Below are 16,281 nucleotides of genomic sequence, written 5' to 3' on the forward strand. Positions count from 1 at the left end.
CTCAAAACAAAAGTGATGTAATTAAGCACGCGGAGTAATTGTGTATTTTCACATGCAACAATTATTGCTTAATCTGCCTTCCCAATGACAAATAGTTAGAAAATTAAAACATATATTTTATGGAAAAGAGATGTATGTTTCTGGGCGATGCACCATGTTGACTCATGATCAAGTGGCGTAGATCACTGTTCCATTTTAGATCGGCACTCCTCCCTCACCACCGCTGTTGCCCGTTCATATTACGGACCATGTCCTAATCGAATCCACCCATTCTAGAGGCACCGATCTGTCTTGATTGGCTTTGGTGTGGGTGTGTGCACGCCATTGACGCGGCTACACAACCGCGCATTTACCTGTCATAAACTTTCATTGGCTATTCCGCAGTTATTGGGTATGGATTCTCTATGACCATTGGTTCAAATGCATGCTTTACTTTCGCTGATTGGTCCAAACATAGGTCATCGCTCGTGAATGCGGAAGTCGTGTAGTCTACTGAGTCACCGTTGTATCAGCTGATTCTTTCTGAGTGAGTAGCTAACCCGATTGTATTTAAAAAAATAAACCAACATGTACATTTTTTAAATGGTGTGTATTATGTTGAACGGCTGCTGCGAGATATGCTGTTTATTACCAATATTTTTACATTTACCAGTGTGTTTAGCTAGACCAGTCCAGTAGACCTCGAGCCGCCTCCCCCTCCTAGCAGCCGGTGTGTTTGATGGGGTATCACTACTCTCACTAACGTTAACAGTTAGCTCGTCAACCTCGGCTAAGGAAAGCCAGCTCCTCGTTTTCACCATTTCCGTATTGTTGCACCTGTTTGGTTATCTACCTACATTAGTGAACTAGGTATTTAGCTGTCAAACGGTACTGTTTAGCGTGTTTTGTATAAGCTTTGTAGTACCAAGCTTCTCTGATCCTATCAAAGGGTGTGTTCGTAAATTGTCTCCAGTGTGTCAAGAGTGGGTTCTCTGGGTCGCTCGTTAATTCAGAGAGTTGTCAAAATGTTGTCTTCTTAAACTTCTTAAATTAAATTCAGACCATTTCGCCCTCGGATCGTTCAGAGCGCCTACTGGACGCTTTGGCGGAGGACTGGGGTTGATCTGAGCGTTGGCTGGCTGAAGTTGCCTAACTTGCTAGCTACTTTTATGATTATGATTTATTTTTGAACACCTTTATTTTATAAATGAGAACAGCAATGTATTTACCTATGTGAAAGAGGGCCAACCAACTTTCTGGTAGAGAATGCAGTGATGAGTACTAAAATTGTTGCCCATAATAAATCAAATCAAATTTTATTTGTCACATGCGCCGCAGAACATGCGCCGATGTGCGCTGTGATAAACTGCTTTTAACAGTTTTAAATAAGTAGCCGCTGCGTTCATATAGATGTTGCCATAGTCTAGGACGAATGGGAAAATCTACGGAATAATCTGCTTTCTGTTTTGCGAAAAAGTTTAGATAATTATTTATGTCAGACACAAATGAGAGAACACCTGTCTCTGATCCTAGCAGAGCTGGTTAGGCTGTTTTTAATGTTGTCAAGAGCGTTGGTGACTGACTGTGTTGCTGGCAAATGTATTATAATATTTTGCTGACGATGGTCATATTCAACGGGTGTGTTGCACGTTCGTAAATTCATCAGTTCTTTTGTGAATTTCTGAGTGTACCATTTTTAAAAATGTTTAATTTTTTATTTCACCTTTATTTAACCAGGTAGGCCAGTTGAGAACAAGTTCTCATTTACAACTGCGACCTGACCAAGATAAAACAAAGCAGTGTGACAAAAACAACAACACAGAGTTACACATGGGATAAACCATAAATGACAAGGGAGTATAGCTACTTACGGGGTCTATTCATTCCGCCAATTCAGTTACAAAACGTTTATTGAATGAAACGGGGAGGGACCTACCCAATGGTCACAAATGTTTTTCGCCACTGAGCAAATTTCAGGTCTGCTAAGGGCAAACTTGAACGTTGTGAAAATTCTGTGCAACTTCTGTCGTGTGTTTACTGTGAACAGAGGCTGTGCCTACTTTAAGTTAGTTTTAACAGGATGCCACTGTGGCTATTTGATCATAAGTTACGCCTACCAGAGTAGCCTACCATCAAAAACAAATGGAGAAAATACATCCCGTAACATTTGAACATGGAAATAGCTGTTCTATCGTTCAGCCAATGTTGTATTTAGTTTTTACATTTTATTTAACTAGGCAAGTCAGTTAAGAACAAATTCTTATTTTCAATGACAACCCATTGTTCCTAGGCCAACTGCCTTGTTCAGGGGCAGAATGACAGATTTATTTTCCTTGTCAGCTCGGGGATTCGATCTAGCAACCTTTCGGTTACTGACCCAACACTCTAACCACTAGGCTACCTACCGCCTCTACACTCTAACCACTAGGCTACCTACCGCCTCTACACTCTAACCACTAGGCTCCCTGCCACCCCAATGTAGGCCTACATTCCATGAGACTTTTGAAAAAATCATGCAGGGCTTGACATTAGCTTGTTTATCCACTTGTCCTTCAGACAAGGATGTGACTGAAAATGTTTTGATGCAAGAAACCACTTTACGAAATAAAACGCATCATTATTCCCATACCATTTATTAGAGAGAATCTGACATATTATGCTACCCTGTGCTCATTGGCTACTTAGCTTATTCAATGGGTGTCTCCAAATACAACACTGCCCCTTTAAGACAAAAAATATATATATTTTACCTGACTCACTTTTTAAAGATGTCTAGAAATGCACACGTTTTGTGGTCTTCCAGAAAGCAATCACTCCCCCATTGCTGACTACAAATGATCTATAACTGGGCTAATAACTCACTAACTAGCGAAGGATATAAACAAATGTACAGCTCTGATTGGTTATGGCGCACCGGTCTGTGTAGAGTATAGGCTGTCAATGCAATAGAATCCTACTCCGATGCGTTCCGCGTACAACAAAATCTCTTGCGTACTTACATAGTTTGTTTTGTCTCAATGTTTAATTTTAAGTTGCTAATATTGCGTTGATTCGATCACAATTGCCATAGTAAAGGGAAACGTTGATAGTGTTAACAGGGAAAAAGTCTATAAAGTTGAGTGAATTTCAATCTCCTGCTTCTCTGGCCATATTTCTTCTGCCAGCAGACCAATATAAACTTTTGTTTTGCTCTGCTTCCATTTTGGTTCTTAAATGGTTGTCTGTAATGAACGCACCCCAGGTAACTTCCAAAGTAAAGGAAACATTTCAGTAAATGAGGGATACAAAGAATATTGAAAGCAAGTCCTTCTACACAGGTGTGGTTCTTGAGTTAATTAGGCAGTTAACATCCCATCATGCTTAGGGTCACGTATAGCTCGGGGATACCATGGCTATGCCCCCCATAAAGTGACAATGTCCCCATCCACAGGGTCACTGAATGAGTTTGATGAGCATGAAAACGATGTTAGCCATATGCCACGGCCGTCTCAGTCACCAGATCTCAAACCCAATTGAACACTTATGGGAGATTCTGGAGCGGCGCCTGAGACGGCGTTTTCCCACCACTGTCAACAAGACAACAAAATGATGGAAGAATGGTGTCACAGCCCTCCAATAGAGTTCCAGAACAGTTGTTGAATCTATTTCAAGGGGCATGTTCTGACTCGTGGTTGCCCAACGCCCTATGAAGACTACTTTATGTTGGCGGTTCCTTTATTTTGGCAGTTACCTATAGATGCTGGTGTCATACGTGCGAGTCGTGCCCTCTGCTCCACCCCCCCCCCCCCCCCCCCATGTGTAGCCTCGGGCCTCTTTCCCTCGTGTGGTATACAACATACCTGCTGCGTTATGCGGGGCTTTATTGATGGCTCTGATCCTGTTACAGGTCACACTACTCTTTGAATAGCCCATAGACATGTTTTGAAGCTATTTTAAATAGAGGTCGACCGATTTATGATTTTTCAACACCGATACAGATTATTGGAGGACCAAAAAAACCTCATAATGATTAATTGGCTGATTTCTTTTTATATATATTAAAAAATATATATATATATTAATATTTTTTTTTAAATATATATTTGTAATGATGTCAATTACAACAATACTGAATGAACACTTTTATTTTACCTTAATATAATACATCAATAAAATCAATTTAGTCTCAAATAAATAATGAAACATGTTCAATTTGGTTTAAATAATGCAAAAACAAAGTGTTGGAGAAGAAAGTAAAAGGGCAATATGTGCCATGTAAGAAAGCTAACGTTTAAGTTCCTTGCTCAGAACATGAGAACATATGAAAGCTGGTGGTTCAATATTCCCAGGTAAGAAGTTTTAGGTTGTAGTTATTATTAGGAATTATAGGACTATTTCTCTCTCCACCGTTTGTATTTCATTTACCTTTGACTATTGGATGTTCTTATAGGCATTATAGTATTGCCAGCCTTATCTCGGGAGTTGATCGGCTTGAAGTCATAAACAGCGCTGTGCTTCAAGCATTGCAAACGTAGTAAAGTGCTGTTTGAATGAATTCTTACGAGCCTGCTGCTGCCTACCACCGCTCAGTCAGACTGCTCTATCAAATATAAAATCATAGACTTAATTATAATATAATAAACACAGAAATACGAGCCTTTTGTCATTAACCTGTTTGGGATAGGGGGCAGTATTTTCACGTCTGGATGAAAAGCATGCCCAAAGTAACCTGCCTGCTACTCAGGCCCAGAAGCTAGGATATCCATATAATTGGTAGATTTAGATAGAAAACACTCTAAAGTTTCTAAAACTGTTAAAATAATGTCTGTAATATGGTCAAATCCGGAAACTATCATTTAGAAAACAAAACTGTTACTCTTTCAGTGAAATACAGAACCGTTCCATATTTTATCAAACGAGTGGCATCAATAAGTCTAAATATTGCTGTTACATTGCACAACATTCAATGTTATGTCATAATTATGTAAAATTCTGGAAAATTAATTATGGTCTTTGTTAGCAAGAAATGGTCTTCACACAGTTCGCAACGAGCCAGGCGGCCCAAACTGCTGCATATACCCTGACTCTGCTTGCACAGAACGGAAGAGAAGTGACACAATTTCCCTAGTTAATATTGCCTGCTAACATGAATTTATTTTAACTAGATATACAGGTTTAATATACTTGTGTATTGATTTTAAGAAAGGCATTGATGTTTATGGTTAGGTACATTGGTGCAACGACAGTGCTTTTTTTTGTGAATTCGCCTGTTAAATCATCACCCGTTTGGCGAAGTAGGCTGTGATTCGATGATAAATTAACAGGCACCGCATTGATTATATGCAACGCAGGACAAGCTAGATAAACTAGTAATATCATCAACCATGTGTAGTTAACTAGTGATTATGTTAAGATTGATTGTTTTTTTTATAAGATAAGTTTAATGCTAGCTAGCAACTTACCTTGGCTCCTTGCTGCACTCGCGTAACAGAGGGTCAGCCTGCCACACAGTCTCCTCATGGAGTGCAATGTAATCGGACATAATCGGCATTCCAAAAATGCTAATTACAGATTGTTATGGAAACTTGAAATCGGCCCTGCCGATTAATCGGTCAACCTCTAATTTTAAATCGCCTAGCCTAAAATGTTGAGAGAACGAAAATCAAATAGTAGCTAGCCACCCACCCACCCACCCACCCACCTCATGTCATGGCAACAGTCAAGAGAATGTCACGTGAACTCTAACGATCAGCTTGTGTGAATGTATGCGACTAAAGTGCAGCTTTAAATAATGTTATCAATAATATTGGCGTGGGAGACGAGAACTGTATAGGTTTAGTAATTGTTTTACTACTTGTATCACTGTGTTTTTGAATATTTCCCCCCACCGCTCTGCCCACCGCTCTGCCCACCACTCTGCTCACTGCTCTGCCCACCGCTCTGCCCACCGCTCTGCCCTCCGCTCTGCCCACTGCTCTGCCCACCGCTCTGCCCTCCGCTCTGCCCTCCGCTCTGCCCTCCGCTCTGCCCACCGCTCTGCCCACCGCTCTGCCCTCCTCTCTGCCCACCGCTCTGCCCACCAGTCTGCCCACCGCTCTGCCCTCCACTCTGCCCTCCACTCTGCCCTCCACTCTGCCCACCACTCTGCCCACCACTCTGCCCACCACTCTGCCCACCACTCTGCCCTTCGACACACACATTTATTTGTTTGGGCTCTGAGAGATTCTATTCCTCCTTCCGGCCCATATCTCGTGCTGGACAGGACTTAACTAGCTACATAATTGCTCAAAAACATTGCAATTTCTGTCTGTTATCAGTGCATGGTGAACTTTGACCTGGGTGTTGATGTGTGATGACAGGGAGTGCTGTGTGTGTGTGTGTGTGACTGGACTAAAGATAATGTTTATGTGAAATACTGTTGGTTGAGCTCCTTGAAGGACTGAGCATGATCCCAGAATAATATGGATAAAGAAGAAGTTACGGCTTATTTACAGATGCCTACTTCAGATTTAGAAGTGAAACTAACTTGTTATGCTTTCCTGTAAATGAAGAAGTGAAAATGTTAGTCTGACCCCTTTGGAACAGTTTTTAGTTACAGAAAGTATTTTCTAGGCCAGGGTAAATCCCACAACAGCAGAGAAGAATATTTTGTCTCCATTCTGTGAAAAGTCCCTCCGATACTTGTTCCAGTGTAGCATACATTTCCAACTGATAATAATATATACATACATTTTTTATTATTTTGTTACATTGTCTATGGCGGTACCAAAAATTGTTGCTACTGTTGTTTCAGATGGATTATGTGACTGATTTTATATATATATATATATATATATATATATATACATTTTTTTATCAATGGATCGTTTTTGTAAGGCCACCAGTCCGCTCCGACTTTTCCGGGTGATTCACCAGCCACTGAAATGATTCTTTCAGAAAACTCCCCGTGGAAAATAAAACAAAACAAGTTTTGTGTAGATTTCTTGCGGTCAGGATGCTTGTTTGTATATGAAGATGCAGTAACCCAATCTTTCTTACTAATGTTGACAATATAGGCCCTGGGCTCCTTGTTTTTAGAGTAGGCCTAGGTTGCTAGGCAGGTTATTTCACTGGCATTTATAACCCTTTACAATCCAAAGCTAGTTGGTCTTTTTTTTATATATAGATGTGGCCATTTATCTACTGACATTTAGTTTATTTAATTTTTGCAGTATAAGGATGGGAGAGTCAATGTTTTACTGCATTATAGGCTAGCAGGAGCCTATAGACTAGCAGGAGCCTATAGACTAGCAGGAGCCTATAGACTAGCAGGAGCCTATAGACTAGCAGGAGCCTATAGTCTAGCAGGAGCCTGTAGTCTAGCAGGAGCCTATAGACTAGCAGGAGCCTATAGACTAGCAGGAGCCTATAGACTAGCAGGAGCCTATAGACTAGCAGGAGCCTATAGGCTAGCAGGAGTCTATAGGCTAGCAGGAGCCTATAGGCTAGCAGGAGCCTATAGGCTAGCAGGAGCCTATAGGCTAGCAGGAGCCTATAGGCTAGCAGGAGCCTATAGGCTAGCAGGAGCCTATAGGCTGTCTGTCCCATGAATAGATGTTTCATCAGGCCCTGTCTGGAGTACAGTGTAACATGACTCATCTGTTCTGAGCAGTAGTTGCTTTGGACTACACTGTAATATATACTACTGGGGTCAAATGCTTCCTGGCAAATATGCGATTGATGCATGAGTTCAGTTTATTTTTTTGTACCGGTCAAAAGTTTGGGACACTTACTCATGCAAGAGGGTTTTCTTAATTTTTTAAACTATTTTCTACATTGTAGAATAATAGTGAAGACATCAAAACTATGAAATCAAATTTTATTAGTCACACGTGCCGAATACTTACAGTGAAATGCTTACTTACGAGTCCCTAACCCACAATACAGTTTAAATAAAATAAAAAAAAATACAAATAAGAGTAACAAGTAATTAAAGAGCAGCAGTAAATAACAATAGCGAGGCTATATACAGGGGGTACCGGTACAGAGTCAATGTGCGGGGGAACCAGTTAGAGGTAATTGAGGTAATATGTAGAGTTATTTAAGTGACTATGCATAGATGATAACAACAGAGTAGCAGCAGCGTGGGTGGGTGGGAGGCAATGCAAATAGTCTGGGTAGCCATTTGATTAGGTGTTCAGGAGTCTTATGGCTTGGGGGTAGAATTGGTTTAGAATCCTCTTGGACCTAGACTTGGCGCTTCGGTACCGCTTGCCGTGCGGTAGCAGAGAGAACCAGTCTATGACTAGTGTGGCTAGTCATAGACTGACCATTTTTAGGGCCTTCCTCTGACACCGCCTGGTATAGAAGTCCTGGATGGCAGGATGCTTGGCCCCAGTGATGTACTGGGCCATACGCACTACCCTCTGTACTGCCTTGCGGGCCGAAGGCCGAGCAGTTGCCATACCAGGCAGTGATGCAACCCGTCAGGATGCTCTCGATTGTGCAGCTGTAGAACCTTTTGAGGATCTGAGGACCCATGTCAAATCTTTTCAGTCTCCTGAAGGGGAATAGGCTTTGTCGTGCCCTCTTCACGACTGTCTTTGTGTGTTTGGACCATGTTAGTTTGTTGGGGATGTGGACACCAAGGAACTTGAAGCTCTCAACCTGCTCCACTACAGCTCCGTCGACAAGAATGGGGGCGTGCTCGGTCCTCTTTCTTGTAGTCCACAATCATCTCCTTTGTTTTGATCACGTTGAGGGAGAGGTTGTTGTCCTGGCACCAGACGGCCAGGTCTCTGACCTCCCTATAGGCTGTCTTGTCGTTGATCAGGCCTACACTGTTGTGTCATCGGCAAACTTAATGATGTTGATGTGAGCCATGACCAGCTTTTCAAAATACCTCATGGCTACAGACGTGAGTGCTACAGGTCGATAGTCATTTAGGCAGGTTACCTTAGTGTTCTTGGGCACAGGGACTTTGGTGGTCTGCTTAAAACATGTTGGTATTACACACTCGGAGAGGTTGAAAATGTCAGTGAAGACACTTGCCAGTTGGTCAGCGCATGCTCAGAGTACACGTCCTGGTAATCCGTCTGGCCCTGCGGCCTTGTGAATGTTGACCTGTTTAAAGGTCTTACTCACATCGGCTGCGGAGAGCGTGATCACACAGTTTTCCGGAACAGCTGGTGCTCTCATGCATGTTTCAGTGTTATTTGTCTGGTAGGCTCGTGTCACTGGGCAGCTCTCGGCTGTGCTTTCCTTTTGTAGTCTGTAATGGGTTTGCAAGCCCTGCAAAAAAATATATTCAGCAGAGTTGTTTTACTGTGCCCACTATTAATCGTGAGTTCCCAGCAATGCTAATGGTCATTTGTGAGATGTTATCCTGTCAGTCCAATTATACAAGTTTTGGAGTTTACCATGTAATAAGGTAAGATGAGTAAAACCAATGTTAGTAATGATTGGTTGTCGTCATGTTGGCTGTCGGGGAAATGCTCTCTGTGTGAAATTCTACTGTATTGTCAGTGCTGTCAAAAGAGGTTTGACATGCAGCAACCTGCTTTACAGCAGAGAGGGTGTGGTAACTGGAACGTCAGTAGAGATTAGTACCTAAACTTTATTTTTTTCCGGTGTGATAAGCACACACATTCTAAATCAAAATTCCACTGAACTTTCATAAGCTGTTGAGTCATGTTTAGGAATTCCATTCCTCCATTTTAATTATTTGTGGATGAAAGGCGCCCTTCCGCCTTTGACCCACATTTTGACCCAGATTTAGTAGTCACTTACTAGTCAGTGAATTACTGGCTTGTTTTTATCAAAGTTTAGGCTATTCTGTTGGCCTAAAGGTTACTTGAAAGGTTCTGTTGTTGGGTTACCTTCATAGATTAGGATTTGTATAGCAAGGAGACTGGTTTTTACTGGTATAGGCTACTGGTTTTGTTTAGGCGGAGCCGAGGTTGGTGAAACCGAGACGGGTTGTGCCCTAGTTCAGGCACAATAAAAATCAGGGGGGAAAAATGCCTCGTTCCGTTTTAATTTTTTTCTCTCAAATTCAGTTTTCTGTTTTTTTTGTTTTTTTTTTCAGGTTTTCGCTCTCAAAATCACACTTAATTAAAAAAATTATAATAATAGAAAAACAACAAAATTGGATGTTTAAAGTCCACAACAATGCTTAAACCACATCAGGAGACCACTTTTGGAGGTCTGGGGGGAAAATCATAAAATGTTATTTTTGGGGTGTAGATACCCTTTTTTTAATTGAAGGATACTTGCATGGTTAGCTGTGTTTCTGTAGCAGGATTTCAAAAACACGGAAATAAATGACGCAAAAACGTAACATAAGAACGTGAAGTGTAGAAATGGCCCACAGAACACATCTACCGCTTCTTAGACTTGCTTTCAATGAGAATGACAGATCTATAACACACAGTTCTACAATATTCAAAAGCATTATTCATCTTTCAATGAGGACTCCCACTTCTATGGGAATTTAATCGGGTCACCCATAAAGATACATATCGCAGCTTTAACGTTTGAATTAAGGTTTTTGGAGAAAGCCTTTCTGTCGTAAAATGGTTGTCATTAGTATCTTCGCTAGTGTCTACACTCAGTGGTAGACAAACAGGGGTGGGGCATTTTCCACGCCATTGCCTTTTGAGACAGCTTTGGCTATTACATTTATTTTTTATAAGTTCAATACGTTAAGTTGATTTCCTACTAAGTTCAATAAAACATATAGTTGAATTCTGTTTTTATCTCTGTATTCCGTGCGCGTTCTCATCGCAGACTTTCTAGGGCCCTACCTATAGAAAAGATCCCTTCACATGGTCAGAACGAGAAGGAGGGAGAGAGAGAGGAGCACAGAGAGAGAGAGAGAGAGGAGCACAGAGAGAGAGAGAGAAGAGAGAGGAGCACAGAGAGAGAGAGAGAGGAGCACAGAGAGAGAGAGAGAGAGAGAGTTAAATTTTTCGATATGTATACTTTGACAATGTAAGTAATAATAACTTGCCATGTCAATAAAGTCAATTGAATTGAATTGAATTGAGAGAGGAGCACAGAGAGAGAGAGAGAGAGAGAGAGGAGCACAGAGAGAGAGAGAGAGGAGCACAGAGAGAGAGAGAGAGAGAGAGGAGCACAGAGAGAGAGAGAGAGAGAGAGGAGCACACAGAGAGAGAGAGAGAGAGAGAGGAGCACAGAGAGAGAGAGAGAGAGAGAGAGAGAGAGAGAGAGAAGCACAGAGAGAGAGAGAGAGAGAGACCCACTACTTATCCGCTCACCAACCAAGATTTCACAAAATGGGACAAACACCAAATTGAGACTCTGCATGCAGAATTCTGCAAAAATATCCTCCGTGTACAACGTAGAACACCAAATAATGCATGCAGAGCAGAATTAGGCCGATACCCACTAATTATCAAAATCCAGAAAAGAGCCGTTAAATTCTACAACCACCTAAAAGGAAGCGATTCCCAAACCTTCCATAACAAAGCCATCACCTACAGAGAGATGAACCTGGAGAAGAGTCCCCTAAGCAAGCTGGTCCTAGGGCTCTGTTCACAAACACAAACACACCCCACAGAGCCCCAGGACAACAGCACAATTAGACCCAACCAAATCATGAGAAAACAAAAAGATAATTACTTGACACATTGGAAAGAATTAACAAAAAAACAGAGCAAACTAGAATGCTATTTGGCCCTAAACAGAGAGTACACAGTGGCAGAATACCTGACCACTGTGACTGACCCAAACTTAAGGAAAGCTTTGACTATGTACAGACTCAGTGAGCATAGCCTTGCTATTGAGAAAGGCCGCCGTAGGCAGACATGGCTCTCAAGAGAAGACAGGCTATGTGCACACTGCCCACAAAATGAGGTGGAAACTGAGCTGCACTTCCTAACCTCCTGCCCAATGTATGACCATATTAGAGAGACATATTTCCCTCAGATTACACAGATCCACAAAGAATTCGAAAACAAATCCAATTTTGATAAACTCCCATATCTACTGGGTGAAATTCCACAGTGTGCCATCACAGCAGCAAGATTTGTGACCTGTTGCCACAAGAAAAGGGCAACCAGTGAAGAACAAACACCACTGTAAATACAACCCATATTTATGTTTATTTATTTTAACTTGTGTGCTTTAACCATTTGTACATTGTTACAACACTGCATATATATAATATGACATTTGTAATGTCTTTATTGTTTTGAAACTTCTGTATGTGTAATGTTTACTGTTCATTTTTATTGTTTATTTGACTTTTGTATATTACCTACCTCACTTGCTTTGGCAATGTTAACACATGTTTCCCATGCCAATAAAGCCCCTTGAATTGAATTGAAATTGAGAGAGAGAGAGGAGCACAGAGAGAGAGAGAGAGGAGCACAGAGAGAGAGAGAGAGAGAGAGGAGCACAGAGAGAGAGAGAGAGAGAGAGAGAGGAGCACAGAGAGAGAGAGAGAGAGAGAGAGGAGCACAGAGAGAGAGAGAGAGAGAGAGAGAGAGAGGAGCACAGAGAGAGAGAGAGGAGCACAGAGAGAGAGAGAGGAGCACAGAGAGAGAGAGAGAGGAGCACAGAGAGAGAGAGAGAGAGAGGAGCACAGAGAGAGAGAGAGAGAGAGGAGCACAGAGAGAGAGAGAGAGAGAGGAGCACAGAGAGAGAGAGGAGCACAGAGAGAGAGAGAGAGGAGCACAGAGAGAGAGAGAGGAGCACAGAGAGAGAGAGAGAGAGAGATTGTTGTTGTAGCTGTTATTAATGGTAATCCCATGTCCACTACTACTATTATTATTGCTGTTAATCCCACCATTTATTTATATATAAATATATATATATTTTGTGTATATATATACATATATATTTTATTTAAATTTTTCGATATGTATACTTTGACAATGTAAGTAATAATAACTTGCCATGTCAATAAAGTCAATTGAATTGAATTGAATTGAGAGAGAGGAGCACAGAGAGAGAGAGAGAGAGAGAGGAGCACAGAGAGAGAGAGATAGAGAGAGAGAGGAGCACAGAGAGAGAGAGAGAGAGAGAGGAGCACAGAGAGAGAGAGAGAGAGAGAGAGAGAGAGGAGCACAGAGAGAGAGAGAGAGAGAGAGAGAGAGAGAGAGAGAGAGAGAGAGAGAGAGAGAGAGGAGCACAGAGAGAGAGAGAGAGAGAGAGAGAGAGAGGAGCACAGAGAGAGAGAGAGAGAGAGAGAGGAGCACAGAGAGAGAGAGAGGAGCACAGAGAGAGAGAGAGGAGCACAGAGAGAGAGAGAGGAGCACAGAGAGAGAGAGAGGAGCACAGAGAGAGAGAGAGGAGCACAGAGAGAGAGAGAGAGAGAGAGGAGCACAGAGAGAGAGAGGAGCACAGAGAGAGAGAGAGACGGTGTGAGAGACGGTGTGTGAGAGAGAGAGAGACGGTGTGTGAGAGAGAGACGGTGTGAGAGAGAGGGTGTGAGAGACGGTGTGTGAGAGTGAGACGGTGTGTGAGAGAGAGAGAGAGAGACGGTGTGAGAGAGAGAGACGGTGAGAGAGAGAGAGAGAGGGTGTGAGAGCGGAGGGACGTCATGCTGCTGATTACAACCAGAGTGAGTTGGGGAGACGGAGAACCTCATACTACTTCTTTCACTTCACCTTTTACGTTGGAGTGGGGGGGGGGCGAAAGTTTAACAAAACCATTTTTGTTTTTAACAAAGCACTACTTATCAGCTTCACTCAGGTAAGAAATGCTGGATTTTAGAATGAAGGAATTATGTTTGTAGTGAAACACACAGGTTTTTTTTTTTTTTTTTTTCCTTCTCTGTTTGTTTGAAGACTTGGTGTGCAGTGTGCAGAAGGGGGGTGTGTCAGTCTTTACAGAGCAATGAGAGGAGCTTGTGTAGTGCTCCGTGAGAAGCAGTACGAAGCCTTGGACTTAATAATAGAACGATCAACTAGTAATAATACCGCTGCAGAGTAGACTAATTACTACTGTAGACAGAGAGGGAAAGCACACTGCTCTTATGTTAAAGGTGCGATATGACAACAACAACCCAAAAAAAATAATTGTTCACTTATATTCAGTTTGTGACAACAAGCTATGTATAATGTAGAGAATAATTGTACCATCTAAACCGCTGTGAAATATATTTTCAATAACCCAAAAATATTGTCTGTTTTTGAAGCTGTTTTTGAAGCTGGTGAACAAAAACAAAACTTAAGAACGGTAAGCATAGAAATAGCGGACATAGAACAGAATCTATAGCTCACATTTCTATATGAATTTGGTTAGGTCGCCAATTATTATTATATAATTTTTTTTTTAACATATTGCAGATTTAACGATATACTTGGTGCCTGTTATGTTTAAAATATTGTTTCTCGCACAATGTGTTTATTAAACAAACAAAGGGGTGTGTGAGTGCTACTTGTGAAAGCCCACTCCTCACGGCCAACCCTGTGCGTGTAGTAGCCAAATAGACTACGTTGTTGGTCACTGGTTACTTCTGTGTGTGTTTTTAATTGTAAGTTTTCTTAATAAGGTTGTCATAAACGACGCCTATTTGTACAGTCTTCTTTATTGTGTTAGATTTAGGCATAAGGTTAGCAGTGTGGTTGGTTAAAGTGATTTTAAACCTAACATTAAAGACCAAAAAGCTACATGTTTTAATTATTTTTTACAATATAGCCCATGTTTTTTTTTGGGGGGGGGGGGGGGGGCTGTGGAAACCATTTTTATTAATTTTAATTGAAGCAATGACATGTTTTTTTTTTTATTACCATGTGATTGACATTCTGTCATAGAGGATGCATGTCCAGTCTGAACGCTAATGACTTGCGCTACACGTGGACTATTGCATGTTCTACGCAACTCCATGTAGTGAGCGGTCGTTAATGAATTAGGCTAGGCTAATAGAATTTAGCTGTTAGCACTCACTCGTTCATGGCCCTCTATACTCTCCGTATCTTCTGATCAATCAACCTAATAAATCATAGCAATGCCATGTATCGAAGTGCCTTGGTCCTTGTCACTGGAGCCCAGGCACCTACTACTATGTCTATGGCTAATCGTTGATGTTATCCCCAACCAGAACACCCACTGTGGGGACTATTGTGGTCTTTGGTGGATCAGTTTGTTTGTGTAATTCATTTTACCTCTGCCTCCTGTGTCAATATCCTCCGGTCATCTCTCTGTGGCTGGCCTACGACTGGCTGGGTGTGTTTACTGTGGGTGGCCTTACGGCTGGCTGGCTGGCTGGCCTTACGACTGGCTGGGTGTGTTTATTCTGAATGGGCAGATAACTGGCAACAGTGATTCTGAATGGGCAGATAACTGGCAACAGTGATTCTGAATGGGCAGATAACTGGCAACAGTGATTCTGAATGGGCAGATAACTGGCAACAGTGATTCTGAATGGGCAGATAACTGGCAACAGTGATTCTGAATGGGCAGATAACTGGCAACAGTGAATCTGAATGGGCAGATAACTGGCAACAGTGAATCTGAATGGGCAGATAACTGGCAACAGTGACGACAAGCTGCCATGAGGGGGAATCGTAGGTGGCTCGTTTTAGCTAGTTTCATCTTATTGTTGATACCTTGTCTTGTTTTGACCGATGTCATGTTTTATGCTAAACTGGCAAAGAAATCACTAGCTAGCTAACCGACAACTGTAACGATGTATTTGAGAGACCACAAGTGCTCATTTTGTGCAAATGTATTTATGTTTTCAATAAACATTGGAGATTTCGTCTGTGTTTTTCATGGTTTCTCATGTTTTTTCATGGTTTCTCATGATTTCTCCATGTTCTCTCATGGTTTCTCATGTCTTATTCAGTTTCTTGTTTTTCTTTGTGCCTTTTGTAAATGAGCAACGAGGTGTCACCATTAGATTATTTTTCTATTCATGTTTTTTTTTAATTTTGAGCACATGTGGGTTTCGTTGCTGAACAACCGACCTGTCTATGGGCCTGGTCCAGAAGTAGTGCTCTATATAGGGAACATGGTACCATTTCTGAGACACAGGCTGTCATGGATCAAGGTTCCCAGTAACAACTCTTGAGAAATGTTGTTCAGTTTCCCCTTTACTGTAAATTGTTGCTCATCCTATTAGAAGGCTTGTCAACTTGGATCAAGGTCCGTGTGGAGGGAGAGAAGGCGCAGCCTCAGAACGCGTGTGTCTGCATGTGTCTTGGTGGAGTCTACTAGGCCAGTCTGGCCTTTTAAACACTGGCTGGCTGGCTGACTGACTGACTGACTGACTGGCAGACGAGACAGTACAACCTTATTAGTCAAAGCTACTATCTGTGGAAGCCAGCTTAACCAGCATCGTCACTGTATGTGTGGGTTCTTGTAGGTAGGGCC

At 41.8% G+C, this 16,281-nt stretch overlaps 1 protein-coding gene across 3 annotated transcripts in view; it reads left to right on the forward strand.

Moving 5' to 3' along the window:
- Positions 1-428: 428 nt before the first annotated feature.
- The window catches only part of LOC139537874 (phosphatidylinositol-3,5-bisphosphate 3-phosphatase MTMR4-like), a 106,533-nt gene continuing 90,680 nt past the window's right edge, over positions 429-16,281 (forward strand). The window contains exon 1 of one of the 3 annotated variants that reach the window (XM_071339731.1): positions 429-526. The gene's annotated coding sequence lies outside the window, so the exon portion shown is untranslated. Of the gene's footprint in view, positions 527-13,344; positions 13,657-16,281 lie in introns of those variants that run through there. The other 2 variants (XM_071339733.1, XM_071339732.1) reach the window with 2 other exon arrangements.

Source organism: Salvelinus alpinus, chromosome 13, assembly GCF_045679555.1.
Source record: "Salvelinus alpinus chromosome 13, SLU_Salpinus.1, whole genome shotgun sequence".
NCBI classification, from domain to species: Eukaryota; Metazoa; Chordata; class Actinopteri; order Salmoniformes; family Salmonidae; genus Salvelinus; species Salvelinus alpinus.